We start from the raw sequence: 18608 nt of genomic DNA, 5'->3' as shown, positions 1-18608 counted from the left end.
AAATCCTTTGCTGAAGGAGCCAGGCAGCTTTCTGGACCAGCGAATGGCCTGAGGGCGCAAGGAAGGTGCTTGCTCTGCGCCCGAGGACACCTGGCTGGCAGTCAGAAGGACAAAAGCCACAGGGGGAGTGGCTGCTTCCAAGCCTGGGACGGGGGGAGAACCTCGCCTCTTCTTCGTCTGGGAGACAGGGATTTCCATCCCGGCTCACAAACCCCCCTAAATAAATTAACGGAGGAGCGCGGGTCGTGCCTATTCTATACCCTCGGACGAGTAGGGGAGACCTTCCCCATACCCCCATAGACCTCCGCCTGGGACCCCCAAAGGGCGACTTGCCGGGTTCGATGCCCCCCTGGCGCTTTATTTTGCATCGCTTTGTTTGACATTCCAATGAAGGTGGTAAACTCCTTTGACGTTGTAATGGGTGTGAAATATGTTGGCGCGGGTGTTTATTGGTTTGTATTTGTTTTCATTTGATTATGTGTTTTGTGTTTTTATATCATAATTCCATCCTGTGAACCCCCAGATTTAATGAAGAAATAAATGGATAAAACGAAATGAATTCCCCCCTCTCCCTGCCGATTCGGAGGCAGCTCCGTCCCCGACACCCATCTGGAAAGAGGCAAGGAGGGGCATTGCGGGGGGGAGTGGCCCTTGGGGGTCTCCCTGGGTGGCCATGTTGGTACCCCCACCCCTTATTCAGAGGGATGGAATCCGGAGCAGGGGAAGGGTCCGCATCCCCCTCTGATTCTCTCACCCCCAATTTCTCCACAGAAGGAAGAACAGAGAGGGCTACAGAACAGGAGCAAATACCAAGAAATGGGGGGGGGGAGACAACCAATGAGACGGGGGGGGGCTGGGAGCATCGGGGGGGGGGACGACGGACCTTGCCAGGAATTTTGGGGATAAAAGATTTGGGGACACAGCAGGGGTCTCTGGCTCTGAAAAGCACTGCAGCTTGGAGGGGGCAAAATGCCATAGCGCCCTAAAACCCCCCACTGGTGCTTAATGATTCCTCTTGAGTGACAGAGAAGATCCCCCCTTTCCACGCCCCCCAACTAACCCCCCACCCCCAGGCCTGTCCCCTCCCTCTGTCCCAGAGAAGGAGACACAGGAAACCAGGTCAGATTGCAGAGGGAGGATTTATTAGAGGGTCAAGCTTCACATGGGGGCTGGAAGGGGTGGTCCCCACCAAACCTGGTGGGTGGCGAGAGCAGAAGGAGGCGGCCGCTTCTCCCTGGGGGGTGTCTCAGTGGGACCGGCAGGCCAGCGCATGAGCCACCACCCTGACCAGCTTGTGGAAGGCATGGTGGTAAGCAGGGGTGAATTCCTGTCCAAAGGGGGTGGGTGATGAAGACTTCAACAGGAGCTGGAAGAGAAAAGAGGGGGTGACTCCTTCTGCCAGGGGGCCTATGTATGGGACACCCTCTCCCCACAACAGATCCCACAGCAGATTCAACAGACTGAGGCTGAATCCAGACAAGACAGAATTACTGTTTTGGGGGGACAGGAGGCAGGCAGGTGTGGGGGACTCCCTGGTCCTAAATGGGGCAACTGTGCCCCTGAAGGACCAGGTGAGCAGCCTGGGAGTCATTTTGGACTCACAACTGTCCATGGAAGTGCAGGTGAATTCTGTGTCCAGGGCAGCTTTGTACCAGCTCCATCTGGTCCCCCGGAATGAGACCCCACTCGTCCTCAGCTTGTCTCGCCAGAGTGGTGCATGCTCTGGCTATCTCCCACTTGGACTACTGTAATGCAGTCTATGTTGGCCTACTTTTGAAGGCGACCCTTTTGGTGGTTCCCTCACTGTGAGAGGTGAGGTTACAGAAAACCAGGCAGAGGGCCTTCTTGGTTGTGGCGCCCGCCCTGTGGAATGCCCTCCCACCAGATGTCAAGGAAATGAAAAACTAACTGAAATCTGAATGCAACCCTGTAACAGGAAATGTCTAATGTCTTACGATGTTTTATGTCCTATAAGCCACCCAGAGTGACACACACACAGCACCCCCCCAGTTCCCCCCCCGCCAGGCATCCCCTTGGGGTGGGGGAGCAGCCTCACCCTGAAGTTGAGGGGGTCGACGTGGAGCTTGTCGCAGAGCAGTTCACGCAGCTCGGAAAAAGCCTCCTTGACCTCGTGCAAAGAGGGCTGGAGAGGATCCTAATGAGAGGTCAGGGCTGGAGAGGTCCCCGAACTTAGAGAACAAACCCTGTGTCCAGGGGAAGACGATCAACAAGCTGGAGAGAAGGAAGCAAGGAAGGAGAAAGGGAGAGAAACGGATGGTTATTATCCAGGTGGAAAGAGGAGATCCTGCCCAACCTGCTTAGAGAGGCGACCACCCCTGGACTTACCAGGCAAGGGTCTCCCCACCCAAGGCAGCCACGTCGACTGTCATCATGACACTTGCCATGATGGCTGGCTGTGGGCTGGGAGCTTCTCTCAGCTGCTGGAGAAAACCTTCTGAGTTGAGCTGGAGCTTCTTCCAGGGCTGGAGCCTTTTATACCCTGGGCCAAAGCTCCTCCTCCTGGATTTACAGAAGCTGTCCTAGTTTCTGATTTGATCAAAGAATGCTGTGATTTTCCTGAAGACATCCCTTTTCCCCCCTGAGAAATCCTGGAGGGTATGGAGTAATGCCACGCCTGTGCCAAGGAGACAAGCAAGTATAAAGGCTTTAGAAGACATCTGAAGGCAGCCCCAAAGGAGCGTCTCCACCCCCATCGCTCGGCCCGGACATTGAGGTCCTCCTCTGGTAACTCAGCTACAGGGTACCAGGCAAAGGGCCTTCTTGGCAGTGGCTCCCTCCCTGTGGAAAGACGTCAGATGTCAACCTGGGTGGCCTGAAAGACGGACTAGGCGGACATATGGAGGAGAGGCTATCAATGGCTCCTAGTCCGGCTGGCTCTGCTCTCCCTCCACCATCAGGGGCAGCGATGCTTCTGAATCCCATCTGTGTATTTGCCTTGACTGATTCAGGGGACATTTCAAGGGGCGCAGAATCATGTTTCTCCAGAGAAACGCCTGCTTGTGACCTCAACTTTTCTGGCTGTACGACTTTGGGTTACATTAGAAGTCCTCAATTCTTTCCTCACTCCTGCCCCCTTTTGTACACCTGTTCTGCTTGAAAGCCCATATTGTGAACGAAGCTCTTGCTCAGAGATGGGGAACCTGAGGTCTTCCGGATGTGGTCTGACTCTGCTTCCCATCCCCACTGACCTTTGGCAGGCAGTGGGCTCCCAATCCCTGCCCTTGTTTAACATCCCGGTCTTCCTACCTTTGCCACTTCCAACTCTCCCTCTGCTGTTCTCTCCCCACGCTGTCAAACCTGAATGTGAGCTCCCTGGGGCAGAGTCCTGTCCTACATTCCAAGAGCCCTCACTTGATAAATGGTGAAGTAATAATAACAGTAATAATCTGTAAGTGCACTTAATTATCCTCAGTGGGCTCGATTATCCTCAAGAAACACGTAATTGCAACTCTGTTTGCCATGCTTTCTTGGGCCCTGGTACAGATCAGGGCATGTGGCCAGGATTGCGCAGGGCCACCCCTGTCATTGGGAGTGAGGTGGCTGCTTCAGGGACAGATGCTGGGCTGGAGGACACAGGGGTGAGGCATCGTAGGACAAACACAGCCTGCCACCCCCAAGCTGGCTTGCTGCCTTCTGGTGCAGGAGAGAACCTTGTCCCATCTCCAGCACTGAAGACAAAGATTCAGCTTCCAGATGAATCACGGGAGCTGCAGTTTGTTAAGTATTGTGGCTCTTTGAGGGGGTAAACTACACTTCCCAGCAGTCTTTGGGGGAAATCATGTGCTTTCACTGTACGTTGAGTACAGAGCCTTAGAAGATTTGGGTTCCCCCATCCTTGCTGAGGGTGGGGACAAAACCCATCACCCTCATGCCCTGGCTGACCACCATCAGTGACAGAGCACTGGGCTAAATGGAGCTTGGTCCAATCTGACAGGGCCGTTTCAAATTTCCGAGGAACTCGCCTTAAAGCCCTGATAGAGGTATCTACTTCTCTGTGATGGGAGTTACCTGTGAGTAAGACCCATCAAATTCAAGAAGACACCCCTCTAGCTAGACATGCCGAGAACTGCACTGTTACTTGTTGCCCTTAAATCCCATTTATATTGGCCATGATTAACATGATTAACTTGATGGAAAACCCTGTCTCCCAGACGAACAAGAGGCGTGCTTCTCCCCCAGTCCCAGGCATGGAAGCAGCTGCTCCCCCTGTGGCTTTTGTCCTTGTGACTGCCAGCCAGGTGTCCTCGGGCGCAGAGCAAGTGCCTTCCTTGTGCCCTCAGGCCATTCGCTGGCCCAGAAAGCTGCCTGGCTCCTTCAGCAAAGGATTTCAACCCTTGCTGGGTCCAGGAATGAGAAGGGACTCGCTCCAGCATCATATGGGCTAAGCCACCCACCCCAAACTCAAAACAATATTTCAGAATAAGATATTACATTCACAGCAGCAGAAGACGACCTTTTCATGGCCCTTGGGCGCAGTGGCTGCCAGGCTCCTTTCAGCCAGCCAATGGCACACTGTCAAATGCCACATGGGGGGAAAGTGGGACCCCATCTTCTGGGGCCGCACTCCTGTGTGAATCACCTGACCCACACAAGGTCCCTGGCCCCACAATGTGCTTTTTTCGAGGGGAAATCGCATTCCGACATCGCCTGAGAGCAGGGGGGCCCAAATGACTGCCTAGCTCACGCAGGGAAAAATGAGATTTACCATTTGTTCTGGTACAGTTGAGGGGATATGCTGTGAGCCACTGAGTGCCTGTGACTGGGGGAGGGGAGAGCAAAGCATGGGAGGGGGGCTGGGGGAGGGGGGCTTCCGTTGGAAATCTGGTTGGCCAGTGGGAGCAACGGGAGCCCAGCTCTCCTCATTTGTTTATTTCTGTTACGGAAGGGGGGGGGGCATGTCTTCTTCACCTTCTTCTTCGCTACAATATATCAATTTATTTCCAATCGTCAATGTCAAAAGGGACTAAAATCTATAAAATTCATAGAAAATCAGCGTGCCAGTTTGCTCAATTACTCTAGGACTCCATCACATCTCCCCTGTCCAGCATAATCCCTCAAGCAAGGTGTCAAGACCCTAATCCTTTCAAATTGCTCTGATCAGCCTTTCCTCCAGACAATGTCAGGTGGCAGACTATGCATATTTGAGACCATTGTTTTTTCATCCCCAGGAAGTGTTTATCTGTGCATATCTCCAGCTCTGCATATTCCCCCCTCCCTCCTCCATATGTTAATCTGTGTAACCCCCCCACCTTCCTGAAGTGCTGATCTGTGTAACCCCTCCACCTTCCTAAAGTGCTGATCTGTGTAACCCCACCTTTCTGTGATGTATTCATGACGTGTTTTGCACTGTATTCTGGGACATGGAGGGAGTTTCAAAAACTCATGTCACCCCTTTCTCACTGTTCAATCTCGCCTTGAACCTGTTGCGCAATAAACTTGGATCTTCTGCAGTTTGCTCCTGTCTCCGGCTGAGCTCATTTTCCTCCGCAGGGACCCACGGACTTAGTCCGATGAGCTGGGTGGCAGAGCAGCCTCGCACCCAGATTTTAGCCGTAACAATTTCCTTCATTCACATGTATTTATAAAAACATTTCATATTCATTTATAAAAATATTTGTACACCACTGTGTCATACAAAACTATACCCAAGATATTTACCTCAGTAAAGACATAATACCTGTTTAACCTTTGAAAAAGTGAACAGACATCGATTAAGCATCTGCAAAAGGATGCGTTGTTAATTGCCTGCACAGCCCGGGAAGAATAGACATGTTTTCAGCAGGCAACTAAAGCTTTGCATGGAAGGCGCCGACTGAATCTCCAGTGGCACAGAGTTCCACTGGCCTGAGGACACAAAAGGTTCAGATTCTCTCTGTTGTCAAACGAGTCTCGCCAACAACCAGCGATGCTCCTGCAGACTGAGTTATGCTCCTTTAATTCCAATGCTCGCTGGACGAAGGTATATTTTTGCTGTGTCAGAATCGCTGCTGGTTGGGTGATCTGCAGCAGAGTCATTTTCACCTCCTCCTGAGCAACAGGTCGGCCTCTTGCAGCCGGAGCTATCAGGGGGAGCCAGGCCTGACTCAGCAGGAGGCTGGGCAGATCTGCAAAGTCATCCCTGCATATGGAGCTCATGCAGCAAGCCAGGAGAGGGGGGGAGAGCCCATGGGTGGTGAAGAGAAGGGGCTGCAGGATCAGGACCCTGGAGCAGGGTCCGTGCACCACAGCCTTCCAGAAAGGGATGCCTGAGCAGCTCCTGTTCCAGCCCTGTGAAGAAAGCAAGGGGAGCTCCGAGTGGAGAGAAGAGGCAGCTACAAGGCGCCATGATAGTACTTCTTCTTCTTCATCATCATCATCATCCAAATTGGTAGGCCACCCCATACCCGCAGGTCTCAGGCAGTTCACAGGATAAAAGCACAACGTAAAAACAGGAAATGCATATTGAAAACAGAAGCAGCCCAATATGTGCCATGGACTTGGGGAGTGTTGAAGGAGAGGCAGCTGTCGTCAGGTGCAGGATAAAGGGTCAAGGCGCTGCCCTCCAGAGCAGGAGAAAACAAGCACACTCCCTCCTCCATGGGACAACCCTTGAGATATTTGAAGATGGCTCTCATATCTACTCTCCGTCTCCTCTTCTCCAGGCTTCACATACCCAGCTCCTTCAACCGCTCCTCATACGGCTTGCCTTCCAGACCCTTGATCATCCTGGTTGTTCTCCTCTGCACACCTTCCAGCTTGTCCACATCCTTCTTAAACTGTAGTGCCCAGAAGTGGAGGCAATGTTCCAGGTGTGGTCTGACCAAGGCAGAAGAGAGCAGGACTATGACTTCCCTCGATCTGGACACTAGATTTCTGTGGAAGGAGACTAGAATAGTATTAGCTTTTTTTGCTGCTGCATCACGCTGTGGACTCATGTTGAGCTTGTGGTCCACCAAGACCCCTAGATCCTTTTCACATGTACTGCTAGTAAGCCAAGTCTCCCCCACATTAAATTGATTTTTATTTCTCCATTCCAATTATGCATAAAATAGTCTTTTCAAGTCTTTTGTGCTTTTCCATATATTTCTTGATCATCTCATAAATTATCATTCAGTCTCCAATGAAAAGTCTATTCCTATAATTTCACACAAAATTGGATTATGATCTGAAAGAGTTTTTGGTTGACTGTTAAGGTCATTTTGAATCCTGATTGTGTCTTCTGCGGCATTAGCTACCATTCCTGGTTTTGTGCCAACCGCAAATTGGATGAGCACCCCCTCAATTCTTTCATCCAAGTCCTTTATAAAGACGTCAAACAACGACAGACCCAGGACAGCACACTGCGCACATCACTTATCACTTCTCCCCAGGTTGATGAGGAACCATTAAGGAGTCCTCTTTGGGTTCGGTCAGTCAACCAGCTACCAATCCACCAAATAGTTACCTTGTTCAACCTCCATTTCAACAGCTTCCTCACTAGAATATCATGGGGGATTTTGTCAAAAGCCTCACTGAATTCAAGATACACTATGTCCACAGCATTCCCCTGATCCACCAAGTTTGTAACTCCGTCCAAAAAGATAAAAAAGAAAGAAGGAAAGAAATCAGATTGGTCTGGCTGACTTATTTTGGGGAAACCTATGCTGGGTCTCAGTAATCACAGCATCTTTTCCTAAAAGCTAGTAGACCGACTGTTGATGTATCTAACAGGCTGAGCAAAAACGCAACTGCTCCGGCTTACCTTCCGCTTCAGTTGGGGAACTCAAGCCCAGATTCTCAGTTATAGACGGCCCAGAGAGCCCCTCTTGGCTCTGCAGATCAGTTGATCCAGCTGACGGGACAAAGGACCTTCCAGCAATCTTCAGCAGCCAGGATCACATACCCTCCAGCATATCTGTGTATCTGAAGAAGTGTGCATGCACACGAAAGCTCATACCTAGAACTAACTTAGTTGGTTTTAAGGTGCTACTGGAAGGAATTTTTTTATTTTGTTTTGACTATGGCAGACCAACACGGCTACCTATCTGTAACATACCCTCCACCATTTCTCTGATGATAAGAGGGCCGTCCATCAGGCTAGCAATTCCCTCTGCCAGGAGAGCAAGGCAGTTGATGGACGGGCAGCTTTCAGGCCCTGATCATGCGCAAGACCTTTGGAGCTGTTTTCTCACTGGAAAGTGCTTCAGGTTTGGTTTTGTTCAAAACTTTCCCCAGCCCTGCATCTGGGAAATGGTCAGTCAAATAACCAGGCAGCCACAGGACATAGAAACCCAACTCAAGTGCTTTTCATATCAACGTTGAGGGTCTTTTCTGCCTTGCAATGCATCAGGTACTCCACTAACTAATGTTTTGATTTGCTTTTGCCAAGGAATTACGATTGCATCAACACCAGAAACTTAAATCACCTGCAAATCACTTCTGCTCCTTGCACTAAATAACCTCAGGTACAGTAGGTTTCTTGAGTTTAGATTTCTGTTAAGAGACCCCTGACACTTTAACACGACTACACACCCCATGGTTGGTAGCAAGGATGAATCTTCAGTGGGAGATCTGCTCAGTTGTCCGCTGGGTGCCGTCTGGGGGACAGCCTGTCCTTTGTGTGGTGGGGAATGAATTCAGCCACGGTTTTTCATTTTTGTAATTCTTTTGAAACTTTAATAAATATTATTATAAAAAAAAGAAAATGAATTCAGCCACGGTCTGGGGTGTCTATGTGTTCTTTCCCCATGAGCTCAAGCGTGTGCTGGGTGAATCCTTTAGACTCCGCAAAGGACACCCCCTTCCATCGCTGCTTTCTCTTGCAGCACTTGTCATGGCGGACTAGCATGGCCTTTCTTAATGGCGCTGCAACTTGCAAAGCTCATCAGGAGCATAACGGGGAAATGTATTAGGCACCTCTGAGAAGCCAAGAAATGCTGCCTGATGGTTAGCAATGAATAATCTAGCACAGTCCTTCAAAGGAAGTCCCTATTATTCCCATTTGACAGATAAGAACATACAGTGGAATGCAAACTAAGTTTGTTGAGCTTAGAACTCATCAAAACCAAGTTAATCATGGCCAATATAAATGGGATTTAAGGGCAACAAGTAACAGTGCAGTTCACGGCATGTCTAGCTAGACGGGTGTCTTCTTGAATTTGATGGGTCTTACTCACAGATATTGGGATGTGGGTGGCGCTGTGGGTTAAACCGCAGAGCCTAGGACTTGCCAATCAGAAGGTAGGCGGTTCAAATCCCCGCGACGGGGTGAGCTCCTGTTGCTCGGTCCCTGCTCCTGCCAACCTAGCAGTTCGAAAGCGCGCGAGAGTGCAAGTAGATAAATAAGTGCCGCTCCGGCGGGAATGTAAATGGCGTTTCCGTGGGCTGCTCTGGTTCACCAGAAGTGGCTTAGTCATGCTGGCCACATGACCCGGAAGCTGTATGTCGGCTGCCTCGGCCAATAAAGCGAGATGAGCGCCACAACCCCAGAGTCGGCCACGACTGGACCTAATGGTCAGGAGTCTCTTTACCTTTACCTTTTTACTCACAGGTAACTCCCATCACAGAGAAATAGATACCTCTGGCAGGGCTTTAGGGCAAGTTCCTGGGAAATTTGAAATGGCCCTGTCAGATTGGACCAAGCTCCATTTAGCCCAGTGCTCTGTCACTGATGGTGGTCAGCCAGGGCATGAGGGTGATGGGTTTTGTCCCAACCCTCAGCAAGGATGAGGAAACCCAAATCTTCTAAGGCTCTGTACTCAACATACAGTGAAAGCACATGATTTTCCCCAAAGACTTCTGGGAAGTGTAGTTTACCCCCTCAAAGAGCCACAATACTTAACAAATTGCAGCTCCCATGATTCAGCTGGAAGCTGAATCTTTGTCTTCAGTGCTGGAGATGGGACAATGTTCTCTCCTGCACCTGAAGGCAGCAAGCCAGCTTGGGGGTGGCAGGCTGTGTTTGTCCTACGATGCCTCACCACTGTGTCCTCCAGCCCAGCATCTGCCCCTGGAGCAGACACCTCACTCCCAATGACAGGGGTGGCCCTGGGCAATCCTGGCCACATGCCCTGATCTGTACCAGGGCCCAAGAAAGCATTGCAAACAGAGTTGCAATTACGTATTTCTTGAGGATAATTGAGCCCACTGAGGATAATTAAGTGCACTTACAGATGATTATTATTACTTCACCATGTATCAATTGGAATGTAGGACAGGACTCTCGCCCAGGGAGCTCACATTCAGGTTTGACAGCGTGGGGAGAGAACAGCAGAGGGAGAGTTGGAAGCGGCAGGGGTAGGAAGACAGGGAGGTTCAACAAGGGCAGGGATTGGGAGCCCACTGCCTGCCAATGGGAAGCAGAGTCAGACCACATCCGGAAGACCTCAGGTTTCCCATCTCTGAGCAAGAGCTTTGCTCACAATATGGGCTTTCAAGCAGAAGAGGTGTACAAAAGGCGGCAGGAGTGAGGAAAGCTCTGAGGACTTCTAATGTAACCAAAGTCGTAGAGCCAGAAAAGTTGAGGTCCCAGGCAGGCGTTTCTCAGGAGAAAGATGATTCTGCGCCCCTTGAAATGTCCCCTGAATCAGTCTGGGCAAATACACACATGGGATTCAGCAGCATCGCTGCCTCTGATGGTGGAGGGAGAGCAGAGCCAGCTGGACTAGGAGCCATTAGAGCTTCTCCTCCATGAATCTGCCTAGTCCGTCTTTCAGGCCACCCAGGTTGACATCTGACGTCTTTCCACAGGGAGGGAGCCACTGCCAAGAAGGCCCTTTGCCTGGTACCCTTTAGCTGAATCACCGGAGGAGGAGGACCTCAGTGTCTGGGCTGAGCGATGGGGGTGGAGACCCTCCTTTGGGACTTCCCTATCCAGGGCTGCCTTCAAGTGTCTTTTAAAAGTTGTATAGTTGCTTGTCTCCTTGGCTCTGGAGCGGCATCACTGTTGGGATACTGCCAGGGAAACGACGGCATCAGGCAGGCCACCAGCTTACTCTGGATGATCACTGGTCTCCTGTGGAGCAGCATCAGTCAGCCAGCGACACGAGCCTCAGATACGCTTAGAGACCCGTGCCCGCTCTGTCAGCAGAGTGTGTAAATCATCACACAGCAGATGAGGCGGACAGAGGCAGATGTAAGCATTATTTACAGCATTTATTCAGCATTGTTCAGGAACACAGGAAAACATGTCTGCATCCCTTCGTCTCTGGCAAAACAGCAGGAACACAAAAGCAACATACAACAGAGGTTCCCAGCAGAATGTGCTGGACGTAAACAGGCATGTGATACACAACAGTAATGCCTGACCCTTTTAAGGTGGAATGGAACTATATTCTCACAATTACTCCATACCCTTCAGGCTTTCTCAGATGAAATAGGGATGTCCTAAGGAAAAGCAGGACATTATTTGGTCAAATCAGAAACAAGGAAGCTTGCTTAAATCCTAGAGGAGGAGCTTTGGCGCAGGGTATAAAAGCCTCCAGCCCTGGAAGAAGCTCCAGCTCAGCCCAGAAGGTTTTCTCCAGCAGCCGAGAGAAGCTCACAGCCCACAGCCAGCCATCATGACCGAGAAGCAGATCATCATCGATATCGATGCGGCCGCCTTTAGTGAGAAAGCCCTTGTCTGGTAAGGCCAGGGGTGGACGCCTCTCTAAGCAGCTTGGGCAGGTGCTCCTCTTTCCACCTGGATAATAACCATCCATGCCTTTCCCTTTCTCCTTCCTTCCTACCTTTGTTCCTTCTCTGCAGCCTGCTGGTGGTCTACCCCTCGACCAAGAGGTACTTCGATGGAATAGGGAACCCTCTCCAGCCCTCCTTGCGCTAGGGCAAGGAGGCTTTTTCCAAGATGTGTGAACTCCTCTGCGATAGTCTCCACATGGGCCCCCTCAACTTCAGGGTGAGTCATAGAATCATAGAATCATAGAGTTGGAAGAGACCACAAGGGCCATCGAGTCCAACCCCTCTTACTGTCAGGAAGTTCTTCCTAATGTTTAGGTGGAATCTTCTTTCTTGTAGTTTGGAACCATTGCTCCGTGTCCGCTTCTCTGGAGCAGCAGAAAACAACCTTTCTCCCTCCTCTATGTGACATCCTTTTATATATTTGAACATGGCTATCATATCACCCCTTAACCTCCTCTTCTCCAGGCTAAACATGCCCAGCTCCCTTAGCCGTTTCTCATAAGGCATCGTTTCCAGGCCTTTGACCATTTTGGTTGCCCTCCTCTGGACACGTTCCAGTTTGTCAGTGTCCTTCTTGAACTGTGGTGCCCAGAACTGGACACAGTACTCCAGGTGAGGTCTGACCAGAGCAGAATACAGTGGCACTATTACTTCCCTTGATCTAGATGCTATACTCCTATTGATGCAGCCCAGAATTGCATTGGCATTTTTAACTGCTGCATCACACTGTTGGCTCATGTCAAGTTTGTGGTCAACCAAGACTCCTAGATCCTTTTCACATGTACTGCTCTCAAGCCAGGTGTCACCCATCTTGTATTTGTGCCTCTCATATTTTTTGCCCAAGTGCAATACTTTACATTTCTCCCTGTTAAAATTCATCTTGTTTGTTTTGGCCCAGTTCTCTAATCTGTCAAGGTCATTTTGAAGTGTGATCCTGTCCTCTGGGGTGTTAGCCACCCCTCCCAGTTTGGTGTCATCTGCAAATTTGATCAGGATGCCCTTGAGTCCATCATCCAACTCTCTGATAAAGATGTTGAATAAGACCGGGCCCAAGACAGAACCCTGTGGCACCCCACTAGTCACTCTTCTCCAGGATGAAGAGGAACCATTGATGAGCACCCTTTGGGTTCGGTCAGTCAGCCAGTTACAAATCCACTGAGTGGTAGCATAGTCAAGTCTGCATTTTACCAGCTTCTTTACAAGAATATCATGGGGCACCTTGTCAAATGCCTTGCTGAAATCAAGGTAGGCTACATCCACTGTATTCCCTTCATCTACCAGGCTTGTAATTCTGTCAAAAAACGAAATCAGGTTAGTCTGACATGACTTATTTTTCAGAAATCCATGCTGACTTTTGGTGATCACAGTATTCCTTTCTAGGTGCTCACAGACTGTTTGCTTAATGATCTGCTCCAGAATCTTCCCTGGTATTGATGTCAGACTGACTGGGCGGTAATTATTTGGGTCCTCTCTTTTCCCCTTTTTGAAAATAGGGACAACATTTGCCCTCCTCCAGTCTGCCGGGACTTCGCCTGTTCTCCAGGAATTCTCAAAGATGACTGCCAGTGGTTCTGAGATCACATCTGCCAGTTCTTTTAATACTCTTGGATGCAGTTCATCTGGCCCTGGAGACTTGAATACATCTAAACTAGCCAAGTATTCTTGTACTATCTCCTTAGTCATTCTGGGCTGTGTTTCCTCTGCTGAATCATTTGCTCCAAATTCTTCAGGTCGGGCATTGTTTTCTTTATCGGAGAAGACTGAGGCAAAGAAGGCATTGAGGAGTTCAGCCCTTTCTGTATCCCCTGTTTGCATTTCACCGCCTTCTCCTCTGAGTGACCCCACGGTTTCTTTGTTCTTCCTTTTGCTACGAACATTCCCATAAAAGCCATTTTTGTTGTTTATAACCTCTCTAGCAAGCCTGAGTTCATTCTGTGCTTTAGCTTTTCTGACTTTGTGTCTACACGTGCTGGCTATTTGTTTGAATTCCTCTTTGGTGGTTTCCCCCCTTTTCCATTTTTTGTACGCATCCTTTTTTAATCTTAACACAGTTAAAAGTTCTTTAGATAGCCACGCTGGCTTCTTTAGGCACCTTCCATGTTTCCGTCTCATTGGTATTGCCTGAAGTTGTGCTTTTACTATCTCCCTCTTAACAAACTCCCAGCCATCATGAACTCCCTTTCCTTTTAGTATTACTGTCCATGGGATCTCACCCAGCACTTCCCTAAGTTTTATGAAGTCGGCTTTCTTAAAGTCAAGAAAAGTGAGGCTGCTCCCCTGCCCCAAAGAGCTGCCTGGGAGGGGGACACTGGGGAGTGCAGTGTGTGTGTGTGTGTGTGTGTGTGTGTGTGTGTGTGTGTCACTCTGGGTGGCTTATAGGACATTAAACATTGTAAGACTTTAGACATTTCCTGTTACAGGGTTGCATTCAGATTTCCGTTAGTTGTTTATTTCCTTGACATCTGGTGGGAGGGCGTTCCACAGGGCGGGTGCCACAACCGAGAAGGCCCTCTGCCTGCTTCCCTGTAACCTCACCTCTCACAGTGAGGGAACCGCCAAAAGGGTTGCCTTCAAAGGTAGCCCCACATGGGGGGCATTGCAGTAGTCCAAGCGGGAGATAACCAGAGCATGCACCACCCTGGCAAGACAGTCCGCAGGCAGGTAGGGTCTCATCCTGTCGACCAGATGGAGCTGGGAGACAGCTGCCCTGGAAACAGAAATGACCTGTGCCTCCATTGAAAGCTGTGAGTCCAGAATGACTCCCAGGCTGCGCACCTGGTCCTTCAGGGGCACAGGAGCAGGGAGTCCCCCACACACACCCGCTTGCCCCCAGTCCACCCTAAACAGTGCTTCTGTCTTGTCAGGATTCAGTCTCAATCTGTTGAATCTGTTGTGGGATCTGTTGTGGGATGAGGGTGTCCCACACATGCGCCCCCTGGCAGAAGGAGTCACCCTCTCTTTTCTCTTCCAGCTCCTGGGCGAGGTCCTCAGCACCCTCCTGCTAGCCCCCCCCCCCTTGGACAGAAATTGCCACCATGCCTTCCACAAGCTGGTCGCGGTGGTGGCTCATGCGCTGGCCTGCCGGTCCCACTGAGACACCCCCAGGGAGAAGCGGCCGCCTCCTGATAGTCTCCCCTTCCAGCCGCCATGTGACGTTTGACCCTCTAATAAATCCTCCCTCTGCAATCTGACCTGGTTTCCTGTGTCTCCTTCTCTGGGACAGTGGGAGGGGACTGGCCTGGGGGTGGGGGGTAGAAACACCTCCTGTTAGTTGGGGGGCTGGGAAAGGGGGGGCTTCTCTGTCACTCAAGAGGAACCACTGAGCACCACTGGGGGGGGTTCAAGACTCTGTGGCACTTTGCCCCTCTCCCTGAAGCTGGAGTGCTTTTCCGAACCAGGGACCCCCGCTGTTTCCCCAAATCCTTCATCCTCAATGCTCCTGCCAGACTGACCCCCCATGCCCCAATTGCCCCCCCCCGTCATCTCCCCACCCAGTTCTGGCCAGTTGCCCTCTCTGTTCTTCCTACTCTGGAGAAATTGGGGGTGAAAGACTCAGAGGGTGTTGAGGACCCTTCCCCTGCTCTGGATTCCATCCCCCAGAATAAGGGGTGGGGGTACCAACATGGCCACCCAGGGAGACCCCCAACACAAAACACGTAATCAAATAGAAACAAATACAAACAAATACAAACAAATAAAGACCCCCGCCAACATATTTCACACCCATAATAACATCAAAGGAGTTTACCACCTTCATTGGAATGTCAAACAAAGCGATGCAAAATAAAACGCCAGAGGGTGGGGGGTAGCGAACCCAGCAAGTCGCCCTTTGGGGGTCCCAGGCGGAGGTCTATGGGGGGTATGGGGCAGTTCTCCCCTAACCTTCCAAGGGTATCGAAAGGACACGACCCGCGCTCGCCCGGTAATTTATTTTGGGGGGTTTGTGAGCCGGGATGGACATCCCTGTCTCCCAGACGAAGCAGAGGCGAGATTCTCCCCCCGTCCCAGGCTTGGAAGCAGCCACTCCCCCTGTGGCTTTTGTCCTTCTGACTGCCAGCCAGGTGTCCTCGGGCGCAGAGCAAGCGCCTTCCTTGCGCCCTCCGGCCATACGCTGGCCCAGAAAGGTGCCTGGCTCCTTCAGCAAAGGATTTCAGACTGTCCCCGAACAGCCCTGGCCAAGTCCCGTGGGGAGGGCGGGGGACAGCTTTGAATTGGGACACAAAGGCAAGCGAAGAGCCTGATTTCTGCTGCAGGAGAAAAGAATCTCTTTGGAAAGACACTGATTTCTGCTTTGCTTGAACGGGGCAAGGGGGGGAGTGAATGTTTTAAGTTATGGGGCTTTTTCGGAATCTGCGTCATTTCCCTTCCCCTGAAGCAAGGAATGCAAAGATTTCCAGAGGAGCGGACTTTAAATTTGCCTCTTTGCAATGGATTAATTTTAGAAGTAAGGACTTTGCCTGAAAGAAGATGGAGAGCAACAACCTTGAGGGACTTTTGAGGGATTTTGACTCCCCCTTAGGACTTCCTCCTGCGAAATAAAAGCAGGAAAGAAGAAAAGAGGGGTGACAACTGGATCGACTGTCTGCTAAGCAGGAAGATTTATGAGTTTACGGGGGAGGAAGGAGAGGAGACCAGGATTTTGTGGAGATCACAACAGCGAAAGGGACCGGACGGACCACATTGTGTAGCATCTTGACGGCTTCTGAGACGCAAAAGAAGAGAAATGGATTGTGCATATTTCTTAATGAGCTGGTTGTATGTAAAACTGAGGATTAAATTTGGAGAAATGTGAAGGGTGGGTGGCGCTAGAAGATTGGCAGTGTTACAGGAGGGGATGTATATTATATATTTATACAAAACACCTCTAGGGGTTTCATGTTCACCCTCTGCAGACCGTGCTAGTGGTGCTGAGTTGCTGGTTATGGGGGCCGGAGGTCGGACAGCCGTGTCCAAGGCCAGGTAAGGGAGGAAGGCGTGGATGTTGTCGGGGAGGAAGCAGGGCCTAAGAAAGCATTGCGAACAGAGTTTCAATCGCTTGTCTCTTGAGGATAATTGAGCCCATCAAGGATAATTAAGTGCACTTTCAGATTATTATTATTATTATTATTATTATTATTATTGTCAGGTCTGCCTCTAGATCCCAGCTCACAGAGGACCAACGCCCGGTGGATATAATATACAAAGTCTTTATTGAAGTTTAGTTTCCATTTCAAAGCTCTGGGCGCGCAGACCCACGTCTCGACGCTAGACCGGCTAAGTCCCCTCTGACTCACTGCTCCTCCCACACCAGTTTAAGATCCTCGCCCGGCTCCACCTCCTACGCTGTTCTTTCCTTCGCTGGGTCCTTCTGCCCTCTGGGGTCTCCTCCTTCCTGGACTCCTCTGACGCTGACCCCCCTTGGTCTTCCCCTTCCTTCCGGCGGGCTTTAGGACCTGGCTCCCTACCCGGGCTCCCTGCTGTGCCGCTCGCCTGTACATTTGAACTTGGCACGCGCGCCCAGCCGGTAACCTTCCTCCTGACCGTTTCCCCGCTTCCTGATGTGGGCGTGACCAAACCTGACTCCTCTCCTCCCGCTGGTGGTGAGAGCACTGGTCCCGATTCCTGGGACTCCCCCTCCCCACTGCGCTCTGGTGGGGAAGCTGGTCCTGATTTCCAACTGCTGCTCAGGGACTCCCCGCTGGCCCCTTCCTCCTGGGGCTTCCCCCCTGGAACCCCCCTCGCCCTGGCCATCGGCGCTCCCTTCTGTGAGTCCTCCGATTCGCTGGAGAGGCTTGTGGAATAACTCTTTCCACTGTCACTGCCTGCTCCCCCCTCGTACTCCTCCTCCTCACTCTCCATTTGCTCTCCCTCCTGTGTCTCTCCTTCTGAACCCCTGACATCCATCCCCCCCTCGAAGCCCCCCTTCCCCCCTTCCCCTCTTCAGGTGCGGGTTCCGGGTGCTCCCGTGTTGTGGGGGTAATTTCAGGATACAGTTCGTCCCCCGAGGCGTGCATCCAGCGTGATAAGTCCGGGAAGTCCTCCATGGGCTCGTCGACGGCGATTTCCTCCGCTTCCATCTCCTGGGCGGTGTGTTCGAAATCTGAAGCCGCCCCCAAATCACCCAAGACCCCCTCTCCCCCTGTCGCCTGAGGTGACTCCACTTCCCAGGGTCCCTTCGGCATGTCTCTGCGCCAGCCCACTTCGGGTTGGTCCTCCCACCAATAAGATCCCCCCGTGCCAAACCCTGAGAGTGATCCTTCTGGGGAACTGCCTCCCGGAGTCGATTCCTCAGCTGAAGAGAAACCCCGGAAAGTGCTGGCTGAGTGTGTGGGTGTGAACAGACAGTCGTCAAAAAGGCCCGCCGGCATGGGCTTGTGCGGGAAAAGTGTATGGAATTCTTCCTTGAGCCACTGCTCCTCCAATGCGTAATCCTGCACCCACCTGTTGGCGCTGGTCGGGGTGTCCTCTGTGGCGAGAAGATATTCGATCCCGTCCTCCCCCCACCTTGAGTCTAAAATCTCTGTGGCTTCATTGAGTGGCTCCCCTCTCGGCGACCCCCCCTTTTTGGGCGCTTCCCTGAGCTGGTCTGGCGCCGTCCCTGGTGCCTGAAACCTGTGGGGCTCTCTGTAGGGTGTGAGCACTGATCTATGAAAGACCGGGTGCATTCTGGACCCCTCCGGGAGTGTCAACCGGAAGGCCACTGGGTTGATCTGCGCCTCTACTTGGTACGGCCCTAGCTGCTTGTGCCCTAGCTTCTTCTTGGCCAGCGATCTGGCTGGAACTGCCTGGGCTGCTAACCACACCCAGTCTCCTACCCTGATGTCTTCCCCCACTCTCCTGTGTCGGTCTGCCTGCACTTTGTAAGCCTGTTTCGCCACCTCTAACTGCCTCCTGAGCTGCTCGTGGATCTCCTGCAACTCCGCTGCCACGGCCTCTGCTCCCTGCGGCTCCCCTGCCTTCACTTTCTCCAA

General features: G+C 51.4%; 1 protein-coding gene and 2 long non-coding RNA genes across 8 annotated transcripts in view; 1 reads left to right on the top strand and 2 right to left on the bottom strand.

Moving 5' to 3' along the window:
* The window catches only part of LOC309341332, a 61853-nt gene that overhangs the window by 6956 nt on the left and 36289 nt on the right, over window positions 1-18608 (top strand). The gene's annotated exons all lie outside the window — the stretch shown is intronic.
* The window catches only part of LOC309341251 (hemoglobin subunit beta-like), a 117023-nt gene that overhangs the window by 66160 nt on the left and 32255 nt on the right, over window positions 1-18608 (bottom strand). The gene's annotated exons all lie outside the window — the stretch shown is intronic.
* On the bottom strand, window positions 1121-7822 carry LOC309341308. The gene is made up of 4 exons (XR_014156191.1): window positions 7742-7822; window positions 2347-2799; window positions 2057-2232; window positions 1121-1366 (listed from the first exon to the last, which is right to left on the bottom strand). It is a non-coding gene; the product is annotated as an uncharacterized lncRNA (long non-coding RNA).

The sequence above is a fragment of the Podarcis erhardii genome (assembly GCF_964252035.2).
Source record: "Podarcis erhardii genome assembly, chromosome: 4".
Taxonomy (NCBI): domain Eukaryota; kingdom Metazoa; phylum Chordata; class Lepidosauria; order Squamata; family Lacertidae; genus Podarcis; species Podarcis erhardii.
This window is presented reverse-complemented; position numbering and strand designations above follow the sequence as displayed.